Consider the following 19092-nt stretch of genomic DNA (forward strand, 5'->3'; position numbering starts at 1 on the left):
TGCTAATTTCATCCACTTGAGGAAATATCGCGACCTCCTTTTTTTATTACATCAAGTTGGGGGAATACCACGACCTTATTTGTTCATTAAATCAAGTTTAAAATCAAGAAAACATGGCCAACAAGACCTTCAAAAATATTTTTTATCCATTTAACCATTTATGCAAAGCAATAAATTAGAAAAATAAGCCAAATCATGTGATTGACCATATTTTAAATCCAATTATGCAAGTGGGTTAAGGGAACACAATTTTCAAACCAAATTCCAAATCCAAAATCATCAATTTAGGAAAATCCATCGACCCCCATCCCATCCACCATACCCATGCACCCCAATGGGTTTCAAAATACATAAATAAAACATGAATGCTTGTATTAAAACCATGGAAATTTAAATTAGGTAACAATCCTTCCAAAACCCTTAACCAAATTCAAATTCCATATTCAAATCCACATGAATAACCATTTAAACACATGCTTTAAGTAAAACAAGTTTAAGGGGAGAGGTGCATGCCTGAAAGTATTAGGAATTATAGAGGGAAGTGGACCTCTGAGCCCTAGATGATCAATCATTATAAACCCTATCCTTGTTCTTGCTTTGAGGAATTTGATAAAAGAGAAGCGTATTTTTTTTATTTCTTTTGGAGTAATAGTAAGACCCTAAAATATTTTTAAGTCGTGGGTCATAATTGGTGAAAGAGAGAAATAATCAAAGTACCCACAATTAAAACACTGAAAAAACTGCCGCTAGTGACTAGAAGTCAATTACAACTCGTGATGTCTGGTAATGATTTATGGCCACGATTGTAGTCTGAGCAGAGACATAGGGCCTCCTCACTATTTACCCTACGAGTCGTACCCTACAACTCGTATACGAACCTGTAAGGTCCTAGTCATAACCACAACAATGACTTTGGAACCTACGCTGGTTTGACTACGAAAGCACCCTACGTCTCGTAATGAGTCATTATGACTCGTGACATCCCAATCGTAGTCACAACAGAAATATGGGCAACCCTTACTGGTAACCCTACGACTCGAGCCCTACGACCCGTAAAAAGATCTTACAACTCGTTAGGTGAGCCATAGTATGAGCAGTGAGCTCTAAACTCAAGAAATTTTTAGAGGCAAAAATCGGGGGTGTTACCAACTCATTATAGTAACGTCGCTATAGTGACCTGACCTGTTATAGCGTCCTCAACCTTTAAGCACGGACAGTCTTTAAAAAATGATCACAACTTCTTATTCAAGAAACAAAATGATAAACGGATATTGCATTGGAAAGAAGACTCACAGATATTTAATTTAGTAAATATTACAATCCCTAAATTCTTATATTCTAGGAGGAATACTCATTTGAAGTTGACCCTAGTTTAAACGTAGTTCAAAACTAAAATGCCAAGGATACTTTTAACTTAACTTTGTCCTAGGGATATTGTATGACCTTAGTACATATAAAATGTGCTCCCGTACTAAAGAATTAATCCTAAAACATATAATGAATATAATCTGTATACTTTGACAACAAATATTTTTAGTAACGACAAAACCGATAGTAATATTAGATACCAAGTTACCATCCGTTTATCCCTGAATCGGCATTGGTAAAGAGAAGCACGAGGTCAAAAATTTGGAAGACGCTATTTCCAGAGTTGTTTATGCAACTCCCTTCTTACCACTCGCTATCACTTATCAACTAAACCGCCCCAAATTGCCTCTATCCTCCCCCAAGGCAAGTTTCTAGAATAATGATATATTTGGGAAAGATTTTGATAAAATAATGATTTACCTCTCTATAGAGATATACGTCGTCATAGTGATATCTCTATAGCGGCATATGCCACTATAACGACATTGATCGGGTTTGATCGTCATTGTAGAGAGACTTTTTTCTGCTTGGGAGCATATCCCTATAGCGACATAGAGAGGCAGAATGTTTGATTTTATTCTTAACTCCAGTTTTAACCAACACACCTTAAATCTAACACATCTCGAACTAACCCCTTCACGTCAAGATCGATATCGGGAGTTCTACTAGCCTGAATTAAATTTTAAGAAGTTCTTTGAGTTCCTTATCATCTTAGCTATCAAAAAAATAAGTTAAACTTTGTTATATCTACCCAATCCATTCTTAGATTACCCTAGATCATACCTCACTCATATTTCATCCAAGACTACCTTATCTTGAAAATTCTAACTCCCAACTCGTAGAAAATCATAGCTCCATTTTTTGCACGCTAGACTTATCTGTTATCACGCAAGGACAACCATACTCCTTTAGCCCAACAACTAGCTTAAGGTTAGTCAAATTACCGACTCAACAAACCTCAATCACTCAAGGATCAATAATCACCAATTATTACCATGATTAATGAGAAGGACATGAATATTAAAGAACATATCTTATAACCTCATTTCCTCATCCAACCCTACAATTAAGGATCATCAATCATAATCAAGCTATCTCCTTGCAAGGACCTAAATAATTTAATTATACCATTTCTAAGAAATACCATTAATCAATAATTATTGTCATATAATAAGCATATGAGCAATATAAAATAATAAATAACAAGTGACAAGTCATCTTAGTAATCAATACATGGGTGGCTATTTCTACCAATAAATAGCCATAATTACACAAATAATCGGGAACTTAGTTCCACCATAATCTCATGATTTCCTCACCAACAACGCATTATCATCAAAATTCAAGTAGTTACTCAATTAACAATAAAAACCATCGAGTCATATAAAGTCTTATATTCAAATATAAATGTTACCTCAACGAATAACATCTCCCACATCAAATAATTAACTTTCACGCCAAGGACTACCATATTCATCATTTTGTTTACTTAACCGACAATTGAAACATCAATAAACATTGAATTTATCACAAAATTTAAAGCCAAAATAATTTTTTCTTAAGTCACAATCATGAATTAGCATAAAAACAATTTACCGCAATTCTTGCTATAAAGCAAGAATAGCTTTTTTTATGGTACTTATTCATGTACCAACCACTTGAAACAAGAGTTTCCACATGTACATACCATTTTTGCCTTAATATTTTATCAATGATAAGACCATGCCCAGCATTTAGCATACTATTTTCCACCCAAATCATATAACAAGAATTCCTTTAACATTCACACATAAGCAAGTTATGACTGTTCACAATTCATAATATTTACAATAATTTAGCCAACTACAATTTTCATAAGCATCAAGCTCCATTAACCTTAGGTGCCAAATTTAACCTTCATGTTACTACCAATAGTACAAGCAACAATTGTAGTCAAATTTCCACACACACCATACAACACGTGGCAACTTGCAACCTACACCTATCTCCGAATCAAAATTCATCAAGCTACTACAAATCACAAACACATCTTATATTACAACAAAGTCAACAACAAAGAATTTCATTATAATTCATATGACAATCATAAGTTCCATCCCTTATAGACAGATACTAATTGGAAATAACTAGCTTCAAATTGAGAACTCCTCAAGATATCAATTGAAGTCGACTAAATTCTAACTATGATTATAGAGATACCAATTAGAATCAAGAGATATCAATTGGATTTAACCTATACAGGCAACTATATAAACCGCATAAAAACAAAGAAAAAGTGCAATAATTTTCTAAAATACTTCATAGTTTCCTGAAGCTTAGATGTAAATGTCAACATACTAGTCCGCAAGAGTCTACTCGATATTTGCCCTTATACTGGGAGACCGGTAATCTAGACTCTAATACCAAATTGTCACAACCTAAATTATCAGATCGTGAGAGAACCTACTCTAATCCACCTAGATATGAGAACCCTTTACCACCCTTTTAAGAAGTTAAGCAAACGTCTTTATTAAAAAAAAGTACCTCATTATTATTACAATAATTTTGACAAAACAAATGAGAAAAGTATAAACTACACTAGGAACTAGTCTAAATAGGTAAAGATCTTTGAAGGGAAAAGTAAAACTGGACATAACTTCCACCATGAGTAAGAAGAGTGGGAGCTGCTGAAGAATCATTATCTGCAATAATCATAAACTAACACCGATTTCTGTAAAAGACTATACCCTAAAAAGAGTATAGAAAGAGTAGTATCAGTACAAACAACACGTAATGGTAGGTCCATCGGCGATCAGAATTAGATCACGTAAACACTATATAAAATCACAAAGAAACATGAAAGCTTATATAAAAATTTAATTCATAACACTATCACCTATTTATGCTATCGTTATCCTTTGTTTTAACGAAGAGTATTTCTATTCTTATTTTTGTTGATTACTCATCACTTTCACATCAAGTTTCATCCATCCTAACTATCATTTGTTTGAGTCCAATAGTTATTAAGTCAATCTATTTCACTTACGCCACAATTAGTCTCAATGGTAAATGAAAATCAATAATCATCACCTTGTAACAAATACAACTATGAACAACACATTGTGATAAATACCTCAAATGTATGACACTTAGCCTTTAAGTAACTCTACAACTTCAATCAAGTACAAGTCAAGTCAAATCATAACCAAGTCAGCAACCTTAACTCTAACAATATCCAAGTCAATAAACCATTACTCTAACGATATAAAAGTCAACAAACCTTGAATCTAACAACTACACCCAAGATATAAGACAAGTAACCAGACCACACAAGAATCTCAACTATACTAAGCAACATCATAATTTGGTTCACTCAAGGAACCACAACAACAACTACAATATAGCTTGATCCACTCACAGAACCAATATAAACATCAATAATAATAATAATAATAATCATATATCACATCCACTAAAGGAACCATCACACTCATACATGCCTTGTATATACATGCTAAGGGTCTTATAGTTGCCTATTAGTCATAAAATGTAGGGGGTGAACTGTTGTTCATGTATTGTACCAATGTGGTATTTGATCCAACCAATCAATCATATCAACCAATCCCCGTGATGATGTCCAAATTCTGGTACATCCTACAATAATGACCAATATCACAATAATCACAATCACTATGAAAATAAGCAATCATACTTGTGCAGTGAACATGACATTAATATAATCTCATTATCTATGACTAACACTTAGGATATCATTTATCAATGACATTCCTTAAGTATTTATTGCAATAATAGGCAATCACCTAAACACGTGGTGAATTCGAGTTAATTATTTGAGGTAATTAGCAATCATAATTTAGCACGCCAAATTACAAGTGTATATGAATCATTGGTTTCATTAATTATAGAATGTTCTAAGACTAATCCACGGCTTATTCGAGCAATCATCATCAATCCATAATCATTAAACTCAAGTATTCATTTTAGTAGTGCACATTTAACCAAAAAGAGCCTAAACTTTAATTTAATAATCATAAATTCATTACTAATCCAATTCTTCTTTATTTATATCAAGACTGAGATTTTTTCTATTATCTAGAAATACCTGCATTCAATTCATTACTAGGTTCATGGACTACTCCATTAGCCAAGTATTTAACTCTGTTTAACTTACAATGTAATTTTAGTCATATGCCTTTATTCCTTTTATTTCCTAACCCTTAGCCTAACTTAACTTTAAGAACTTCTTTCATATCACCACCTCTTCGTACTATAATCCATTCTTATCACTAACTTTAAGTAGATTATGTCATATTCCAACACACATAAAACCAAGTTCATTCTTTCTATGTCAATTTGGTCGATCTCTAGATTATAAGCTCATATTATCTCCTTGCCTTCCTCTATAGTTACATAATTCACATTGAAATCCATCATGGAATCATACAAACACACAACGTCTATTAAGGATTTTTACATCAACATATCAATATATAATTATTCAAGGCAGACTTTCCTTGTCCTATTTTTTGAATGGACTTACCTTGTCCTATTATTTGGGGTAAACTTTCCCATCCTATTATTCGGTGGAAACTTCCCTATCCAGTTGTTCATGCAAACTTTCTTGGACTATTGTTCGAGGAAAACTTTCATGTCCTATTGTTTGAGGCAGACTTGTCATTCTATTATTCAGGGCAGACTTATTTGCGTTATTATGTTAGAGTTTTGTGAACAGTTAGTTGGCACTTTACATCTAAGGATTGATGGGGATATTCCTTTAACATGACCTGCAAAAATTAATAAATTTATTTTAGAGTCAAAAACTAATAGCGAATGAGCTTATAAAACCTGGCCTCTTGGCTTGTGATGGAAATGCAATGCCGAGTTCTTAATGGAGTGTTGTGATCATGTTATCCCTGATATCAGATTCTTTAGACTCTTGGAAGAATTATGGATAAATTGACAATACTTGGTTGCTCAGTTCGTGATAGTGAGGCAATATTTTGGGCTTCCAAGATGTTTGAACTTCTTTCTTGCATCGTTGTACACGCTCTCAAAGAAAGTTTCTTAGTTTGTGGAGGGGGTGTTAATTTTGTTTTACTCGAGAACCCAGCCAAGTAGCTCAATTGAAAAATTTATTTATCAATTTTGGAGATGGAGTGGTGATGCTTACTGGTTCTAAATGATGTGCTTATACTTGTATATCTTCTGGTGAGGACTTTCTCTATCTTGATCTTTGGTCTCTGACTTCTTTCAAAGCTACACGATCGATGTGGCTTAAGATAGTAAATAGGATATTTTTAAAAGGTAGAAAGAATATTTTATTAAAATGACCGGGCCTGACTCAGGCTATCTACGTATGCCAGACTAGAAATCAGGTCCAAACATAGATCCACGTGGAGAGAATCAAGTAAATTTGGTCAAAATGGGTGGAGGGTTGCGAATGGTAAAGTTAATAATTATGATGAACTTTCCCTCAAAGGCTTGTTTTAGTCATTTGCTAAAGCAATATTTTTTATTGTAAGAGTCTTCAACATCCGATCATTTTTCCCTTGCACCTAACGATTAGCATCGGAGCATTCTTTTCTTTGATTGATGATTTTGTAAGTTTTTGGAGTCAATCAAGCTTGAAGTTTATGTCTCAAGGTTGGTTCCTTTGCGGCAGGGTTTCGAGTGTGAAAGTAGTGAATATGTGGTGAAAATGTACCACCCCGTGCTTTTGACGCTTTAGTAATGCCTTAAAAATGACCTTTAGGACATCTATTTTAATGGTAGACCATGTTTAGATGTTGTGGGTTATGTTGGGGGTGATTTTAGGCCTTAAAAGTGGGAGTGCATCATAATTTGTACCTTTCGCTAAGTCCATATGTCATGAGACAAACGCCAATAGCCACTGGATGGGCTTGGCTTTTGGCGTGCGCCGCCCACTTTGGGCTTGGCTTTGAGCATGCGCTGCCAACCCTCAGGTTGGCTTTGGATATGCACCGCCAAGCAAAAGCCAAGTCTCAAAGTTGCTCTATTTTGATTTAATTTAAGGGCGTTAAGGTCTTTTCACACCCCTAAACCATTTCTAGTCATTCTTAAATGAATTAAGGGGTCTTAGAACAAGTTATTTCCACTCTCTTAACCCCAAATGTCGAATACACGATTTAAAACCCTTTCCTTGTTCCCAAGAACAAAATTCAAGTTTTTTTCCTCAAGAACTCAAGAAGTTAAGTTCTAATTTCAAGTTTTCTTGAAGAATTCATCCAATTGAGGTATGTGGGGTTTATGAAAAAGGTTATTCTTTCATCCTTGTGCTCAAATAGTATGATTTTAAGATTTAATTTACTAGTTTTGAATTATGGTTGATACTCAAATAGCTATATTCTTGAAGTATGCTACTACCATGTAACTGAAAGTTTTAAGTGCATCAAGGTTTACATATATTCATGTTTTGACTTATTAGATTCATAGTAGATTTAAATTGCATTATCTTGACTGGGATTGTTAAAAGATTTCAATATGATTATTGATTATAATATTTTGTTATAAATTTCTCTGAATTTAAAGCATGAATTCTAAGTCTATGTATAAGATTAAGTTTACAAGAAGACTATGCTCTTAAGCTTCATTGATAAGTGTTATAACATGATTTACAAAAAAGCTTGATCTTTTGATCTAAAGATAAGACATGAAATCCACAAATTGTTCATCTTAATCATAATTTTAAGTAAAGAGAAGCATAACTAGTTTTCATTCTATAAACCCTTATGTTATTTTAAGGTAGATTTCTTAAGTATGAGCACATAAGTAATCTGGGAAATGTATTTAGTACCGAGAAGGAACTACAAATGAGCGTATCCTAAATTCCTAGAAACTATGATCCACTACTGATTAAAAAAATTTCCAATATGGATGAAGTTTAATGATGACTTAAGTTAAGGTTCTATTCTGATGGCAAGGGTAGAACAACTATCCCCAATGTGGGTAAGACGTTGGAATCCATGGTAGCTCACATGGATTATGTCGGTTAGAATAATCATCCATAAGAAATAATAGAAGTAAAGCTTTTAAAAACTAAGTGTTATGGCTCACTAAGTTTACTCGTATACTTCATTATTCATGTTATGATTTTGCAGTCTCTTATTTTTACTCAAGTTCAAGGTGAGTCATTTATACTTAACATGCACTATTTGAGAGTCTATATGTATATTCAGTTACTGTTTTACTTATGCATTCACCCCTGCATACTTGATGTGCTAGCTTTCTGTTAGCACATTTAAGGCTTTTAACTCAGAATAATTGTAGGTTCTTAAGTAACTATTGTTGTTTTTGATGATATTTTATGTGATTTTGTAGGAAAGTCAAGATGCATGAAAATATATGAAAGCTACGTCAAGAAGGATGATTCTTGGTGAAAGATGCAGGAAATTAAGTTCTGAAGATTTCTTCTGACGACTCGGTCTGATAAGCTATCAGATCTGTGATAAGATATCAGTCTATGTCGTCACACATAGGCAGAGAACAAGAAAATTAAAGATTTTCTGTTGACATGTCAGGATAAGCTATTAGATCTCTAATAAGCCGTCAGGCATGTCGCCACTCAGAAGCAAAAGGCAAAAATTTGAAGCATGCTTGACGACATGTTCTGATAAGCTATCAGAACTCTGATAAGCCGTTAGGCATGTTGTCACACAAAAGCAGAAGGCAAGAAATGGGAATCATGTCTGACGACATGGTCTGATAAGCTATCAGATCTCTGATAAGCCGTCAGACATATCGTCAGCTAAGGAGAAAAATCATAATTTTTAATTTCAAATTTTTCTTAAGTTACGGATGTAAATAGCAGCTTTTAGGGTTTTATTCAGTATCTGGAACTTATTCCAAAGGCAAATTTACCTCTTTTTGGGTCTCTTAACTTAGAATTCAATTTTCAACTCTGTGATTAGGTTGTGGGAACTTATTCTTGAATTTAGAAGAGAACGAACCTCAAACTTCATCTTTTATAAGTTTAATTTCTTTGAATGATGAATACAATTATTGCTATCTCTTTCTATATCATGTGGAACTAAAACCCACAACTGGGGTTGTGGGATATATGATTATTCCTTCATGGATTTAATAGTTTGTTAGGGTTTGAGTAATTGTGGGAACATCTTGATAATTCCTTTATAATGATTGTTTTCTATTGGTTGCAAGCAATAGATCTAGCCTTATGTTTGTTTTCTCGAACTGAGAAATAAACAAAAGTTAGTGAATTATCAACAACGATTTGGGAAAGTTAATTTTCCATCTAATGATTAATGTTGTAACAAGATTAATCAACTAGGGATAAAATCGGTGTGAATAGAAGGTTTTCCTAAGTTCGAGAGAATTAGGGAGCACAACATCTAGGTAGGTTGAGAAACACTTAGATGGACCGTCGATACTAATAATTTGGTGTTTCCCACAAGTCATGAGAATCCACTACTACAACTATTATTCAAGGAGGGGTTAATAATCATAGTGATCATAACCCTAGTTTCTCTCTATCATTGATTTGAACCATTGAAATTTTAGCTTTGAGTTCTGAAGCAAGTTGAAACTTTTATCAATCATTAAAAACCCCTCATTTTATCTTTTCGTATCATTTGTTTGAAGTTAACTTGTAGCTATAGTTTCAAATTAGTTTAATCTCCACTCACATTGTTCCTCGTGGATTCGACCCCGACTCTAAAGTTGGGTAATTATATTAACGACAACCGTCTTGCACTAAATTGACATGTAAGTTGAGCGTTATCAATACTCAGTACATTTCAGAAGTACTATCCACATATATGTCTATGTGCTACGGTGTTTCATAATGTAGGTTCTGGTGCTCATTTCTAGTGGCACGGTTGACAACAGGCATCATCACCTTTTTCCCAATTTTTTGTGAGTCCTCATAGTCCAAGGACCCAGTTTCTCATATATTTGTTCATTGTTGAAAGTGTTTTAGTTATGTTATTTCTATTTATATTTAGCTGAACTGGGGCCTATCCTAGTGGCTCTCTAGTCAGTAGTAGAGGCTTGTCAGACTGAATATGTATTAAGTTCAAACATGTTGTTTAAGGTTTCCAAGTTAAAGATTTTTATTAGGATATGAAATTATTTACCTTCAGTTTCTATATATGTTGGTTCACTTTCCATGTATGTTTGAAGCTAATTAGATTCATGGGTTAGCTTAGGGCTATTCGTAGTCTTGAGCACTGTGTGATGTACAGGGGGTACTTTCAGGGTGTTAGAGTAAACTATTTTTATATGTGATCTTGATGACTTAAATTTTGGTTAAATTTAGAGGATTTGGTATATGCATAAGTATTCCATGCACAAACTTTAAATATTCCTTAAGTTCCTCCTTAATAGTCTCCTAATCTTATGGGTGTCTTTATTTATGAACTCTTTTGGGGTCCACTCTATGGTCATATCAATAGCCAATTTAGATGTCATTTCATAATTAATGTATTAGTCGTAATCCAAGCTTCAAATGTTTCTTAAGCTTATCACTTCTTTACCAATCCACTTTGGGATTATGCGCGTAGATCACCGTTCCTTTTTAGTTGGACATCTTTTTCAATTCGTTTGTAGTCATGTACCACCTGGAGATTTGATTGACCTTCTATGCCTGAGTAGTTAGTGTAGTCGATCATGTGTTGATTGTCTATGTGATTCTGAAAGCAATTGGATTGGTATTGCGTTCTAATAGTATTGTGGAGAAATTCCTCATGTTTAGTGATGGGAGAGTCTTTCATTGTGACCCATAAGTCTCCTTGCAGCGCATTTCTTTTGATGTCGTTGTAAAAACATTAGAACAACATTGATTGTGTAGATGTTGTTCCCCACTAATTCTTTGCAACTTCATAATGACTTGCGTTATTTGGTACGAATCAACCTTTATTGTAACACTTTTAAGTCAAACGTCCTAGGCTTGACTCAAATTGGACCTTTTCCTTGTTGATTTTAAGAGTGTTCTCCCAAAATTTACCCTAGTCAGAATGACCTTGTGGAACATGTCGGATTTTCTAGATCTCACATGTTAGGCTCCAATTTCCTCTTGTCATTAAAGAAAGGTTAAAATTTTTACTATAAAGGGATCGAGCCTTATGTAGGCTGCCTACATATCCCAACAAGAGAAATCAGGTCACACGTAGTTCCAATTATAAAAGGGGTAATAATTCTACTTAAATGCGATTGAACCCAATAAGGGTTGCCTACGTATCTCACCATGAGAAATCAAGTCAGAACATAGTTTTGTTACATGAAAATTAGGGGAATCCTATTAAGAAATGTCTTCAATGTAGGACTGTACTGACTGCTTCTGAATTGCTCAATTGGAATTCAAATTTGTCTATTTCTACTTAAATGAGTTATTCACTATAGAGTGCCACATAAAAGAGGCCTTGTCGGCTCAATATGGATAATAGTGTCTCTTACGTCATATACACTCCTCTATTATCATGATTGGGCAATGGGTCATTATTTGCATTTGGTTGCACTACGACACATTAAATTACCCGTGTCTTGATCAAATGTTTGATTCGGTGCCTTAAGCTATTACAATCTTCAGTATTGTACTCCTAAACTCTAGAGCGGAAAGCACATCATATTCTTTCATGAAACCATCTAGGTAGTGGTTAGAAATCTTTCTTGGCTCGGGTTGCAACAAATTTGCAGCCCTCAATCTCTCAAACAAATATGTTAATGGTTTAACAAATTTGGTGCAACTTCGATTGCACTTACCTTTTGGATTTTGTCTTAGTGCAAAAAGTGTCTAATTTTGTTGAACTGAAACTTGGATTGGTACACACGGTTGTGGTGGATTTTGGTATGGGGAGCTCTGGGTACATGATAATTTGGTTGGACATTATAGGCATGATATGGTTTGTCTTTCGACACCTACATCAGTAGGTTGTCAAGATTTTGAAATGATTTGGAGGATTCAGGTATTGAGTGTTGTGGTATCACAACAGATACTTCTTCTTTATTCTCCACCTTAGCCCCTCCGGTAGGCTCTAACAGAGTGGATTCACTCGAGTTGTTTGTCGACTTATTCTTTTCAGACTTAATTGTCTCTTCTATAAAATTCCCCATTTTGATGAAATCGATGAACTTTTATCCCAACAAAGACATTATCCTTTTAATGTAAAAATGTTCGTGAATGTGGATAAAATACTTCATCAATTCACTTTCATCCATTGTTGATTGGACTTTTCCCGCTTCAGACCTCTATTGTCGAGCATATTCCTGGAATGACTTGAAAGGTTTCTTTTGACTATTGTACATTCGTTCAAAAGAATAAAGGGTATCAAACTCACAAGATAACTTAAAAGTTTGGCATACCTCAATGTATTCCTTACCAATCATTAGCTCTGAATGTTGAAAATCATGTCAAATGATCCAAACAACTTTAATCTACCATAATATTACGAATTCACATAAATTGATATTTACTGACATTCAATCAACTCAAACATAATTTATTAAGGCTTAGATTTGGCTAAAATTTTAAAATGATCCTATTCACGACCTTTAAGCCCTAGCTCGCATCACACAACTCAACACTTAATTATGAATAAGTTATTAAGGTCATTACACTCATCAAACATCTTAACAAGAGTCATAATTTCATTATTCATATTTGTCACGACCTGAAATACGCATATGATGGCATTTGTCACACCCTCCAAACAAGTAAGCCTAACGCAACCCAAAGAACACGAATATAAGAAAATCAAAAAAATAAAAGAAGAATAATAGAAGTAATCCCAAAAGCATACACAAGTTTCAAAGATACGTCACAAGTATGGTTATCACTAGTACAAGCCTCTGGTACAGATTAAGAGTAATAATTTTAAGATATGACCCATGGGGGTTTCACAATCCATATACTTCTATAATCTCAATCTTATGTCTCAAAATCAACCTTACCAACATATCCCTCGGTATAGACGTTTTATAAAGTGTCTCATTTTCTTATAAAAATTAGAAAGTCTTAGTAGTACCAATGTCTCATGAATATGGATCATGCTATGAGGATGTAATGCTCACAGCCAATCAGTATGGAGATCAAAATCCATTCAATACATGTATAAGTGAGCTCAGAATCAACCCAATATATCAATAATTCATGATATTAGTTTCCACTTGGTACCATAAGAATATATAGTCATGTAGTCATCAATATAATTATTTCCAACCCCTTACTCGGGCATCAATATAATGAATATGCAATTAATGATCATATAAGGCATACAATGTCAAGTTAAGTCCCCACTCAAGCCACACAATACTAAATAATGCATTTAATGCACAAAATATGACCAATAACATCTCAAACCCCCACTCAGGCATCACAATAATTTATCCTCTTAAATCAAAAGCAATTGGCATATATGCCCCCACCCGGGCACATAATCATAAATACTTACCTAAATCCATAATAATGCTCACATAGTCCCTGCACAAGCAACACGAAACAAACCACAATCCCAAAAATAATTAATTTTGAAACTATCGAAATTTAGCTTAATCCATTTATTAAGTCCCATCAACTATTACAAGTCTATTTGTAACTCTAAGTATACTCTAAAACCTCAATCATTCCATCAATAATGAAGATAATAACATAATTATTCCCTAACAAGGTACTAAACCACAATTATCACAATAAAGTCCGCTAGCAAGATTCGAGCTCTAAAATGGGCATTCAATATCAATTATTCGAGAATCACTAGGTTATCTATCTACATTTTACTCTAAAAATATTTGCAAGTAGTAATACTAATTAATCAAGACAATAATCTAACTACAATCCATCAAAGATTTTGGTACCCTCGGAAATGCTCGTCATTTCACCTAAGAGGGACCCTAGTCCTAAACAATACACAAAATACATCAAATAAGCATACTACACATAAACACTTTAAAAAAAGTCAAGATACATCTCAACTTACTTTTACAGAAGATCCGCAAGTCCAAACATCATCCGAAGCCCTAATCGAAAGCTCGACTCCCTTGAATCAACACTAAATGAGTTCAATCTAGTCAAATATATCATCTACAAGTTAAAAGAAAGCTAATGATATCTATATTGACCTTATTTAAGATGGGTCCAAAATGAATTTGAAAAGGAAAGGAGTAAAACTGAAATTTTTATTAAGAATATGCTCCTTACATCCATGAACCTATAGCTGAAAACCTAGGCAAAAATGAGAAGAAATCAAAAGTCAAATCGAAGAAAAATCAATTTACACTTTACCGGGTAAAAAATCTCCCAAAATCATATTTAAAATCTAGGTTTGAAGTTGTCTTAAGATGAAATTAATGAAAAGTGATAGAAAGAATTTAGGAACTTACCCACTAAAGAAATCATGAAAACCCCTCTGAAGTCGTCTTAATCCGAGCTCTAGAAGTCCAAAAATGAAAAAAATACCATTTGGGGCCGAAAAGTGAAATTATAATATGCCCAGGTTTGTTGGTCTTTGCGAACACGGGCTCTTGGTCGCGATTGCAAGGTTTCCCAACCCGGGCCTTTGCGAACACAAGCCTAACGTCGTGAATGCGAAGAAGAAATGTCATAACCCTTTGTAAATGTAAGCCTATATGGACGCGAACACGGAGGTAATGACAATAGAGCTTTGCGAACGAAGAGAGGAAGGGAGCATACACCAAATGACAGTTGAAAACGAGCAAAGGCACAGATCAAAACTCTCTAAATGGATCTTCGAAATTCGTTCGGGACCCCACAGAAATAAATCGATAATACTACTAAACTGATTTCAACGTTTCAGACTCAATGGCGACGTCGAATTTTTGAAAAAAGATCACTTTCAACGAATGAACCCCCCGGACCCCTTTAAGGCTAAATTTAACTAGTTTCCAAACGAAGGATCGAAATGCAACATAAAGGCTCGAATCTAAACTAACCACGCTACTAATCCAAAATTGATATTTCTCAGAGCTAATGAAATTGTCAGAATCATCATCCGAAGTTTGAATGACAAAATATTGATCGAAGTCAAACTAACCCCCTTTTAAGGGTGTTCAAAAATCACAAATTTATTTAAAATGCTTCCGAACGCATTGAGAATCATGTCAACCATCCCCACAACTCATACAGGAGATAATCAATAATGGAAAAGGATGAAAAAAAAAACATAAAAATTTCTAAAAAACAGTACGAGAATCATTACAAATTTATCCTCTTAATAAATTTAAGAAAATAGAAATTAAAATTAATCAACTTAATAAATTTCAGATACAAATAATTAAGTCCATCAAAAAGAATGTCACACTATGCACATATATAAAACTATTTAGGTTAATTCAAATTTCAAACTAATGGTTTTTGGTCAATCTCTTCCGTCTTTCATTTGGACAATTGCAAATCATTTGTCCTAGAGATGATTTTTAATCATAGTGATAAAAGAACGAACAAAACTATGAGGTGAATTTACAGTAGAGAATATGATATTTAGGTGAAGATGAAATTATTTTCTGTAGGTAATGATAGAAACTCAAGCCAATTAATAATAAAAATTACGTTGAATATATATATATACACACTCTTCAGGTAGATAGGATTTGAAATTGATGTTCATAAAAATGATTGATTTCATAGTTTTTACCTTTTGAACTTCAGCCATATGACTACAATGTGACATTTATGCCTCACTTCAATCATTGTTGTTAGAGCTTCCGTCATGTGTCGATGAACTTGAAAAAGATGTTTGAACTTGGATAGAAAATAATTAAACACTTCAACCATATATTGGCTGAAGTTCAGTTAAAAATGGTTCAACTTTTACCATATATGTGTGAACTCCAACCATATGAAATTTTAGATATTGACCGAACTTTAATTTAAGGCTACAAGAATCAAAAGTCTTCTTTGTTTTCTTAAACTTTGTGTCAAGTCAAAATATATCATTCTTTTTGAAATGGAGGAAGTAATAAAGTTTATTTATTCATAATTTCTTTTTTAAAAAGAAGCAAAATGCAATTTTTTTTTTATCATCATATTATTTTTCATAAAAATGAACCAGAAAAAAATGGCATCATACAAACATAAAATTGCTCCTCTTTTTATTAGATTTTCTATTTCTATTCTTCTTTGTTGTATTCGAAGTTAAGATTTTTCAAGAACTAAATTCAAACATCGCATGTCTTAAGTTGTCTAAAAGTGGTTACGCATAAAAATATTTTAAAAATAGTCACGTATTGTATACTATGCCTCTGTCAAAGGGCTTCATTTTTCAAGACTCAAATCTAAAATTTCTTATTAAAATATGAGTTATTTTCATGAATAGTCACCTATATTTTAGAAATTACCTCTAAATATTATTTTTGTTACATTTAAGACAAGCATCCAACTATTCCTATTTTTCTCAAAAAATACTTAACAATTCGAAACCCTTCTTCTCTTCTAATTGACATGTCATGTCACTAAATTTCATTTTATTAATAATTGACCTATTTAGCTCTTCAAATTCATTTATTCAAACATATGTCTCATAAATTAAAAGAAAAATGTAAATAACGTGAAACTTTGTTTGGAAATTATACAAAAGAATTTTTAGGTAATCTAATTTTCTATAAAAAAAACTGTACCAAAAAAAAAATCGATGGCGAACCTACGATCTTTTTTGTTACCAAATAAAATTCAATGAGAAAACTCTAATTTATATTATTACCTAAAATTTTTAATTTGGACATAGATTACTTGAAAATTTTTATTCAAGATAATTTTTGATAAATATATAGTGAAAAAATGATTTTTTTTCTTACGGGTTTTTTACAAGTAATTGCTCATAAATAAATCAAGTAAATTCGTAAGATACGACAGAAAAATTTAGAAAAAAAGTATTATTATTTTTAATTTAGTTTGTTCACTTGTTTTTGACCATTATATTAGTATATATTTTATTATACAATTGAACGTTAATTTATACCCGTACTTTATTTTAAATCCACGAAAAGCAAATAATAATTGAATGACAAATATTTCAAAAATTCATTTGTAATAGTACTAAAGAAGGGATCATTTTGTTAATGTAAATTTAATTTGTTTCAAGACTAAATATTTTTTATTTTCTTCAAAAAAATAGATTTTATTATTTTATTGTCATATAAATAACAAACATAATGTCTAAAATATGAAATCCATCGTTTTAATTTCTTTAAATTTTAAGAATCTTTAGTATATAAAATAAATGACAAAAAAAATAAATGATATCAATTCATATAAGTACTTGAATTTTAAAAATATTATTAAGTGGTAAAATAAATAAGTAAATAAAAGAAACTTTGAAGAGTACATACCAAATAAAATAATTTAAACTTTTAGTGTAGTTAAATTAATCTTCAATTATTAATATATCATGTGTAATTTTAAATTTTTATTCAATATAATTTTTGATAAACATATAGTGAAAAGATGATTTTTTTTTCTTGCGGATTTTTCACAAGTAATTGTCCATAAATAAATCAAGTAAATTCATAATGTAAGACATACAAATTTAGAAAATAAGAATTATTATTTTTAATTTAGTTCCTTCACATTTTTACCATTATATTTATATTTATTTTATTATACAATTAAACTTCAATTTATACGTGTACTTCATTTTAAATCTACGAAAATCAAATAATAATTGATAAAGTAATATTTCAAAAATCTATTTGTAATATTAGTGAAGAAGGGATCATTTTGTTAATGTTTTTTAAAAAAATTTATTTATTTCAAGACTAAATAATTTTTCTTTTCTTCAAAAAAAGTGAATTTTATTCTTTTATTCTCATATAAATAACAAAGTTAATGTCTAAAATATGAAATTCGTCGTTTTAATTTTAAGAATATTTAGTATATATAAAATTAATGACAAAAAAATTAAATGAGTATCAATTCGTATGAGTACTTGAAATTTAAAAATATTATTAAGTGATGAAATAAATACGTAAATAAAAGAAATTTTGAAGAGTACATATCAAAGAAAATATTCAAGCTTTTAGTGTTATTAAATTAATCTTCAATGATTAATATATCATGTGTAATTTCTTTTCAAAAAAATTAGGATAAAACTTAATTAAATAAGTTTGATAAGTTAAATTGTCTATTTATAAAAAAAAAAATTGTGATCTGACATTTCAAGTAGGAGAAAAAAAAAATTTGAGATGTTAAGTATATTTTAAGAAAAAAAAAATTAAATGATATTTTTATCCTTAATAAAATAAAATAAATAATAATAGATAATTTCTGAAACATGGTGATCATTAAGAAAATTTATTCTTAAAAATAATAAGATACTTAGCCCCAAACTTTTATTGGTTGGGTGAGTGGGGGGATTTTTTATAGCATTCCTCGAACCTCGTGCTCCCACATGATTGAGTCCGTTGGCTGCATTGTGTACCAACTTTTTGTATTCATTATCCTGTGTTTCATGTGCGACCGAAAGTAACCTTACAATCCGTTGAGGTATTAATTTAAGGTTGAATAGTTTAATAAATATTTTTATTTGTATTGATTAGAATTTTGATTCCCCTATTTAATGAGTTTTTAATAGACATTTCACCCTGATTTTAAAAAGTTATCTAAACGTTGGTGTTGACTATATTATGTGACTTTAATTGTACAGAGAGCGACAAAATACGTGAGATACATGAATAAATGTGATATTTTGAAAAATACCATCTTATTTGCAAAACAAAAGAACTCATATAATGCACAAA

This window comes from Capsicum annuum, chromosome 4 (assembly GCF_002878395.1).
Source record: "Capsicum annuum cultivar UCD-10X-F1 chromosome 4, UCD10Xv1.1, whole genome shotgun sequence".
NCBI lineage: Eukaryota > Viridiplantae > Streptophyta > Magnoliopsida > Solanales > Solanaceae > Capsicum > Capsicum annuum.